This window comes from Hemiscyllium ocellatum, unplaced genomic scaffold, assembly GCF_020745735.1.
Source record: "Hemiscyllium ocellatum isolate sHemOce1 unplaced genomic scaffold, sHemOce1.pat.X.cur. scaffold_3845_pat_ctg1, whole genome shotgun sequence".
Lineage (NCBI taxonomy): Eukaryota > Metazoa > Chordata > Chondrichthyes > Orectolobiformes > Hemiscylliidae > Hemiscyllium > Hemiscyllium ocellatum.
Window position 1 is genome coordinate 7,390 of NW_026868681.1, and position 8,464 is coordinate 15,853.

General features: G+C 46.7%; 1 long non-coding RNA gene across 1 annotated transcript; it reads right to left on the bottom strand.

Moving 5' to 3' along the window:
• Positions 1-982: 982 nt before the first annotated feature.
• LOC132813558 (uncharacterized) lies at positions 983-8,061 on the bottom strand. Its single transcript, XR_009644105.1, has 4 exons — positions 8,007-8,061; positions 7,273-7,379; positions 2,739-2,838; positions 983-1,076 (listed from the first exon to the last, which is right to left on the bottom strand). It is a non-coding gene; the product is annotated as an uncharacterized LOC132813558 (long non-coding RNA).
• Positions 8,062-8,464: the final 403 nt, after the last annotated feature.

An 8,464-nucleotide genomic window follows, 5' to 3' on the forward strand; every position in this document is an offset into this window, starting at 1 on the left:
CTCCAATCTGAAAAACAACCCTCCACCACCACCCTGCCTTCTACATTTGAGCCAGTTCTGTATCCAAACGGTTAGTTCTCCCTGTATGCCGTGAGATCTAACTTTGCTAAGCAGTCTTCCATGGGGAAGCTTGTCCAGTCCCTTACTGAATTCCATAGATCACGTCCACCTCTCTGCCCTCATCAATCCTCTTTGATACATCTTCAATTAACTCAATCAAGTTTGAGAGACATGCACAAAGTCATGCTGACTATCACTAATCAATCCTTGCTTTTCAGTATACACATGCATCTTGTTCCTCAGGATTCCCCCCAACAACTTGCCCAGGCTCACCGTTCGTTAGTTCCCTGGCTTGTCCTTACCACCTTTCTTAAATAGTGGCACCATGTTAACTAACCTCCAGTCTTTCGGCATTTCGTCTGTGATAATCGATGATACAAAATATCTCAGCAAGAGGCCCAGCAGTCACATTCCCAACTTCCCACAGAGCTCTAGAGTACACCTGATCAGGTGCTGGGGATTAACCAAGCTTTACAGGTTACAAGACACCCAGCATGTCCTCCGCTGTAAGATGGACATATTCAACTTCTATTTTCCCACATTCTATATTGCCCATGTCCTTCTCCACAGTAAACACTGATGCAAAATATTTTGTTAGTATCTCTCCCATCTCCTGCGGCTCCACACGTAGGCTACCTTGCTGATCTTTGAAGAGCCCTATTCTCTCTCGAGTTACCCTTTTGTTCTTAATATATTTATAAACACCCTTGGGATTATTCATAACTCTATTTGCCAAAGCTATCTCATGTCCCCTTTTTGCCCTCCTGAGTTCCCTCTTAAGTATACTCCCACTGTCTTTAATGCTCAGGATTTTTTTGGTATTTTTGGATTGGAATAAATGCAAAATATTACATCTTGATAAAACAAACGAGAGCAGACTTACACTAATTAAAAACAGGGCATCGAGGAGTGATATGGAACAAAGAGGCCGAGGGGTTCGGGTCTTTCAAGTCTGTGTCACATGTAGACAGGGTGGTTAAGAAGGTGCTTAGCACACTTGTCATCATTGCTCAGACCTTGGAGTACAAGAGTTGGGATTAGATTACTTACAGTGTGGAACAGGCCTTCGGCCCACAAGTCCACACCGACCCGCCAAAGCGCAACCCACCCATACCCCTACATTTACCCCTTACCTAACACTACGGGCAATTTAGCATGGCCAATTCACCTGACCCGCACATCTTTGTGACTGTGGAGGAAACCGGAGCACCCGGAGGAACCCACGCAGACACGGGGAGAACGTGCAAACTCCACACAGTCAGTCGCCTGAGTCGGGAATTGAACCCGGGTCTCAGGCGCTGTGAGGCAGCAGTGCTAACCACTGTGCCACCGTGCCGCCCACACGGATGTTATTTTGGATGTTGGGGAGGACTTTTCTGGAATTCTGTGTCCAGTTCTGGCCATGCTGATATCGGGAGGACATTATGTAGTTGGAGCGGATTCAAAAGCGATTTACCAGGATGTTGAGGGGAATGGATAGTCTGAATTATAAGCAGAGGCTGGATAGGCTGCGACGTCTTTCACTGGCGCGCAGGAGGCTGAGGAGTGACCTTATTAGACTCAAATCATGGATGGGTGGTATCAGTAATGTGAACAGCAGGTGTCCTTTCCAGGAAGGAACCCGATTCAAGACTGGGTACATAGCTTTTAAGGTGACAGCAGAACAGGGATTTTTAAAAAATATTTGTTCAGACAATGGTTTGTGTGTGGAATGAACTATCAGAGGAAGTGGTAGTTGTGAATCAAATTACAATTTGAGGGTGGCACAGTGGCTCAGTGATTAGCCCTGCTGCCAGGGCCCCAGGTTCGTTTCCAGCTTTGGACAACTGTCTCTGTGGGACTTGCCCATTCTCCCAGTGTCTGCATGGGTTTCTTCCAGGGGCTCCAGTTTCCTCCCTAATGAGAGAGCAGCCCTATGGTCTGGGAGGACAATGCTGACTTTCCCTTTTACACAGTGATGCCACTGTGTCTCTGGGATGGGGAGAGGGAATGCTGAAGGGGTGGATGGGACACCACTACGGCACAGTGCTTTGTCCTGGAGGATGTTCACTTTCTTTAATATTGTTGGGAGCTGCACTGATGTAGGCAAGTGGAGAACGTTCCAACACAATCCTGATGTGTGTCTTATAGAGAGCCGTGGGCGGCATGCTGGCACAGTGGTTAGCACTGCTGCCTCACAGCGCCAGAGACCTGGCTTCAATTCCCGACTCAGGTGACTGACTGTGTGGAGTTTGCACGTTCACCCCGTGTCTGCGTGGGTTTCCTCCGGGAGTTCTGGTTTCCTCCCACAGTCCAAAGATGTGCGGGTCAGGTGAATTGGCCATGCCAAATTGCCCCTAGTGTTAGGTAAGGGGTAAATGTAGGGGTATGGGTGTTGCGCTTTGGCGGGTCGGTGTGGACTTGTTGGGCCGAAGGGCCTGTTTCCACACTGTAAGTAATCTAATCAAACAGACACTGGGGAATCAGGGGTTTGGGGAAACTGAGGTTGTTCTCCTTGTAGCAAAGGCAATTGAGGGGAGCTGTGACAGAGGGATTTACAGAAATTATACATTATAATAATAAACCTTACACCCATCAGCTCATTATACAAGGATTACAGGACACACATAAAAGGTTTGGGAAGATTCAAAGAGAACTTTTATGCAGCAAATGGGATTCAGATGGAATACAATACTCACACACAATGCGAATATCCAGGTCCTGATGAATTAACTAATTCAATCAGAGTTTGGTGTTACAATGACTGAGATTACCATCTGAATGTCCACCTGTAGTATCCTGTAATACAAGTTTATAAACTCCATCACTGTCAGTTCAGGTTAGAAACTCACACCATCTCCTCCTCCTGGCCCAGGATGACTGGACACATTACCCCTTGTGGAGGTCAGCAGTCAGTTCAGGGGGAAACCTCTGTGGGTTTCTGTGAGTTTCCACCTTGGGATTTCATGCGACTGAACAGGGCAGATCTTTGACACATGGGACAGAATATTCCAGGAGTCAGTGAGATGCGGAGAGCAGGATTTGCTTCTTTTTTTTTCCCTTCCGTGCTGCCGCTGTGCCTCATCAATAAGACATGGGGCGGGGGGGGGGGGGGGGTGAAAGGTTCATGCAGCTCGATGGGCAAGTTGTCTCCATTCTGACCAATGGGCAGCAAGTTCCTCCCATAGAGTATCTCTAAAAACAGAGCATCTCTGCATGCTTCACACTGCCCAGTGCTCCCAGTAAATGTTTAGAAGAATGGGGGGGGGGGGGGGGGGGGGGAAATTCCTAGAAAAGGCATAACTGTAAAGTGCTAAGAGGATTGTGAAGAGAGAGAGATACACAGGAGAAGGGGCAACAAGTTGTCAGATGGAGTATAATTTGGGAAGATGTCAAGTCGGTCAGTTTGGAGGGGACAATAAGAGAAGAGTGCTATTTACATGGTGGAATCTGTAGAAAGCTGCACCACCAAGGGATCTGGGGTAATTGTGCAGGAAACACTGAAAGCCAGCAGATTCTGGGCCAGTCACGAAATCAAGGGTTCTGTTTCGGATTCACCAAGTTTAAGGTAACACAGACACGGGTAAGGGGTTTCAGTAGCAATGGAGCTGGGGTGAGGTGGAGACAAGCAACGTTTCAGAGATTGGAATTCCTGGTGTTTGTGATTGTGTAGATGTCTGATTAGAAGGTCACCTTGAAGTCAGATATGACAGCAATATTGTGAAGAGTCTAGTTCTACCTCAGACTGCACCCAGTGAGAGGGAGGGGCTCAGCAGTAAGGGAAAGGAATTTGTATTAGCAACTGAAGGTAATGGATTTAACCGTAACAATGTTTCATCGGAGGAAATTGCAGTTAATCAAGTAGTGGGAATGTGATAAGCCGTTTGATAACTGAGTAACAGTGGAGCAATGGAGAGGGATGATGGGGAGGGAGAGCTGGGCATCGTCAGTGTACATGTCAAACCTAACACTGTGCTTTTAGACAATGTCACCTCCTGGCAGTATGTAGGTGATAAACAGTAGGGACCAAGGATAGATCCTGGAGGGACACCAAATACAAGGAATTCATAAAGGAAAGGGAGAGTGGGGATGGAGCAGGATTTACAAATGATGGTGAGGTTAAATGTTAGTTTTTTTTTTGCAGAATGGATGAGAAGGACATAACCAGAAAAGACAGACAGACAGAACAAGGAACAATATCTGTGATTTGGCGGCAGGGGGAGTGACGGGGAGGAAACAAAGTTGGAATGTCTGTGGTTTAGCGAGACTAGGAAAAGATCAAGATGAGCTCTGATAAGACTTGACAAGAGGAGAAAGATGTAAGTTTGGGACAAAAACCAGGAACACCATGTGAGGCAGTTTGTCTCAGTGGGCTAGTGGGATGGAGGGAAGCAGCAGAGGCAGCTGGTCGGATTGTCTCAGTCTTAGTGACAGAGAAACTCCATGTGCTCCTTGCTCTTGTTGTTGGAGGGAAGGATGAAGGAGACAGGATGATGGACAGTGTTTTACAAAGAAACAAAACCAGGGTTAGTGATGTTTAAAATGAGTGAACAAACCTAATGTATTTAACTTTTATCCAGAATATTAAAATGTACAACTGAAGTCCCTGTTCGAATCCCAGCTCGGCAGACGATGGAATCTGAATTCATGAAATAATAACGAATTAGGAATCTCCTGATTTCCAAGGAACTATTGTCAATGGCAGAAAATATCCTGCCAACCTGACAGTCGCCCAACAAGCTACTCACTGCAAAGTCTCAACAAAGGAATGAAACTGGATGGACCACTTGGCATCTAACAAGGCACCAGAAAATACAACCACAGAATCAGCCCTCTCGGCTCTGCAACAACCTGCTCACTAACATCCGGGTTTTTTGTGCCAAAACGTGGCGAGCTGTCTCACAGACTAGTCAAGGAACAGCCTGACATAGTCATCCTCACAGAGTCATCCCTTACAGATAATGGCTAGACACCACCATCACCATCCCTAGATATCGAGAGTGTGATGATGGAAAAGCATAACAAGGTGAGGCAGCATCTGAGGCGAAGGAGAATCGATGTTTCGAGCCTAAGCCTTTCATCAGCCTGACCTGCTGTGCTTTTCCAGCACCATACTCTCCACTCTGATCTCCAGCATCTGCAGTCTTCACTTTCTCCTGAAATCTCTGGATATGTCCTGTCCCACCAGCAGGACAGACCAGGCAGAGGCGATGGCACAGTGATGTACACACCTTTTGCCCTGGGAGTACTCAGCATTAACTTTGGACACCAGGAAGTCTCATGGCTCCTGCTGATTACCACATACTGTGCTCCCACGGCTGACGGATCAGTGCTACTCCATGTTGAATAACACTTGGAGGAAGCACTGAGGCAATAAAATGGTGACAAGCCTACTCTGGGTACAGGATTTCAATGTCCTCTACCAAGAGTAGCTCAGCTGCAGGATTACTGACTGACTGGTCGGGTCCTCAAGGACATAGCTGCTCAACTGGGTTTGCAGCAGGCGGTCACGGAACCAGCAAGATGGAAAAACATACTAGATCTTATCAGTATGAATCTATCAGCTGCAAATGTATCTGTCCATGACAAGAGCGACCATCCCACAGTCTTTTTGGAGACAAAGCCTCACCTTAAAGTTGAGAAAAACCTCCCTTGTGCTGAGTGGTACTATCACCATGCTAAATGGGACAGATGTAGGATCTCAAACTGGATATCTCTGAGGCACTGTGGGATAACAACAGCAACAGAACTGTACTCCAGCACAATCTGTAATCTCATGGGTTTGTACATCCCGCACTCACCCATCACAATGGACAGGAAAGGAGGGCATGCCATGAGCAGCACCAGGCATACCTAAAAATGCAGTGCCAACCTGTTGAAGCTACCAAACGGGACCATCTGCATTTTAAACAGCATCAGCATCAAGCAACAGAGCTAAACGATCCCACAACCAATGGATCAGATCAGAATTCTGCCACACCCACTTGTGAATGGTAATGGACAATTAATCAACTTGTTGCAGGAAGCACAACAGATATCCCCACCCTAACTAACGGAGGGATCTCACACATCCATGCAGCATTTGCAGCAATTCTCAGCCAGTTGCAAAGTGGGATGATCCATCGCAGCCTTCAACAGTGGTTTCCAAAATCACACACGTGAGTTTTAAGTCAGTTTGATTTAGTTCGAATAATACCAAGAAATGGTTAAGTAGTGTAAAGGCTATGGGTCCTGCTAACATTCTGGCAATTATACTGACAACTTGTGCTCCAGAACTTGCCACCCACAAAGCCACGTACCCATCCAGCACTGGCATTGACTGACAATGTGGAACATTGCCCAGGGATGTTCAACACAAAAAACACAGGTCAACTCCAACCCAGGCAATTTCCCTCGATCAGCAGTAAAGTGATGGAAGTATTCATCAACAGGGCTATCAAGCAGCAGCTGCTCAGCAACAGCCAACTGAGTGACACTCATTTTAGGCTCCACCAGGGCCACTCAGCTCCCGATTGTGTTTCCACCTGATTCACAACCTGACAACCAGCTGAATCCCAGAGGTGAGGTAAGAGTGACAGCCCAGTCCCACTCCAACACCACTATTTCTAGCTGATTCCACCCTCATCTCAGCTCATATACTGAAACTCTCATCCATCGTGTGTTATCTCCAGACTTAAATTGTCCAAAAACACTCCTGGCCAGCCTCCCAAATTCAACCTCCCTGTAATCTCAAGAAAAATTGAAAGCTCTATCGCCCACGTGCTCACTTCTCCCCAAACATGTTCATCCGTCAAAAGGCTCCTATAAGCAACAACAATTTAAAATTCTCATTCTTGACTTGATTCCTGGCTGTTCTCATCCCTAGCTCCGTGCACCACACATCCTTTGAGACCTCGTCAATCCATTTACTTCGAGACTCCCAATGATTTGTTAATTCATTACTTCAACTGTGTAGCTGATTCTGCAGTTGCTAAAGCAACATGGTCTGGAATTTGCAGACAAAACATCACAGGTCTGCTTTCCACCTTTAAGACATCCCTCAAAACCTGCTTTTTTGCAATGTTTTTGGTCACCTGACCTAATATCTTCATCTCTGGCTTTATATCTAAAATTCTCAATGATATTTTATATGAAATTATAAGCATGATAATAAAATTACAAACTGTTCTTGGTTTGGACATTATCTTCAAATCATCACTGTTGCTGTAATGAATAATCTGTAATGTCTCTTACCCAACCACATTGTGGGAGCACCTTCACCCCACAAACTGCAGCAGTACAAGAAAGTCAAGCATCACCCTCTCCACAGGCAACAGGGCTTTGGCATTAATCACTGGGATCTGTGGAAAGAGAAACACAGTTCAAGGGGGTGCAAAATGCATGACAGGGAATGAAAGTGGTGCAGAATTTGATCGTCAGAAACTGAAGGAAAATACACTTGCTTATTGGAAAAAAGAATTCTTGACTCAAAAATATTCAAGATAAAAGTAATCTGATAATAGAGCAGCACATGGTCAGGGGCTGGGCCACGTGAAAAACTCATTTACAAATGGTCTATAAAAGTCATAATACAGTATTAAACAGACCAAACATACCCCCATGGTTGGAGCCTGAGGAAGCTAGACATTGACAAAGTGGTCCTGAGGGAGCCCAGAGGTGAATCAGAGCAGGATTGGCTGCTGTCATCACAATGACTCTGTACCAGAGAGAGGCTGCACATGCGCCTGGCTGCACCTTGCCCCCTACAAAGATGGCGGCTCCGCACGTGTCCAGTGAATCGTTGTCCCGAATAAAGATGGCGGCGCTCACTCAGGCCTGCAGCCGCTGAGGCAATTCCCCATTGACTGCAAACACGGGACTGGGACGTTCACATTTGTGTTTTCGGACATGCACAATTTGTTTGTAAAACCTCTCCGCTCATGGCAACACAGCTTCTCTCCCGTTTCCCTGTTTATTTCTTTCCTTACCGTATCCTTTCGCTCTATAACTCCCCGAGCATTTATTACAGCGACTCTGCGTCGGGCGCGAGGGTGATCACATGGTTTACTTTAGCTCCGCCCTTCATTGACTGTGATTGGTTGGAGGACTAACCTCCCGCAAGGTCCTCCAGCTCCGCCCACCGTCCTTTCATTGGTCCGGTGCTGACATCAATCACCTGGGGTCACTGTTGGCTGGAGCATGCGCAGTGTGTCCTGCTTGTGCTGAGATGTTGGGTCATGTGATGGGAGGTAACAACAATGAGTGCAGATGCTGGAACCCAGATTCTGGGTCAGTGGTGCTGGAAGAGCACAGCAGTTCATGCAGCATCCAAAGTGCAGAGACATCGACGTTTCAGACAAAAGCCCTTCATCAGGAATAAAGGCAGTGAGCCTGAAGCGTGGAGAGATAAGCGAGAGGAGGGTGGGGAGAAAGTAGCATAGAGTCC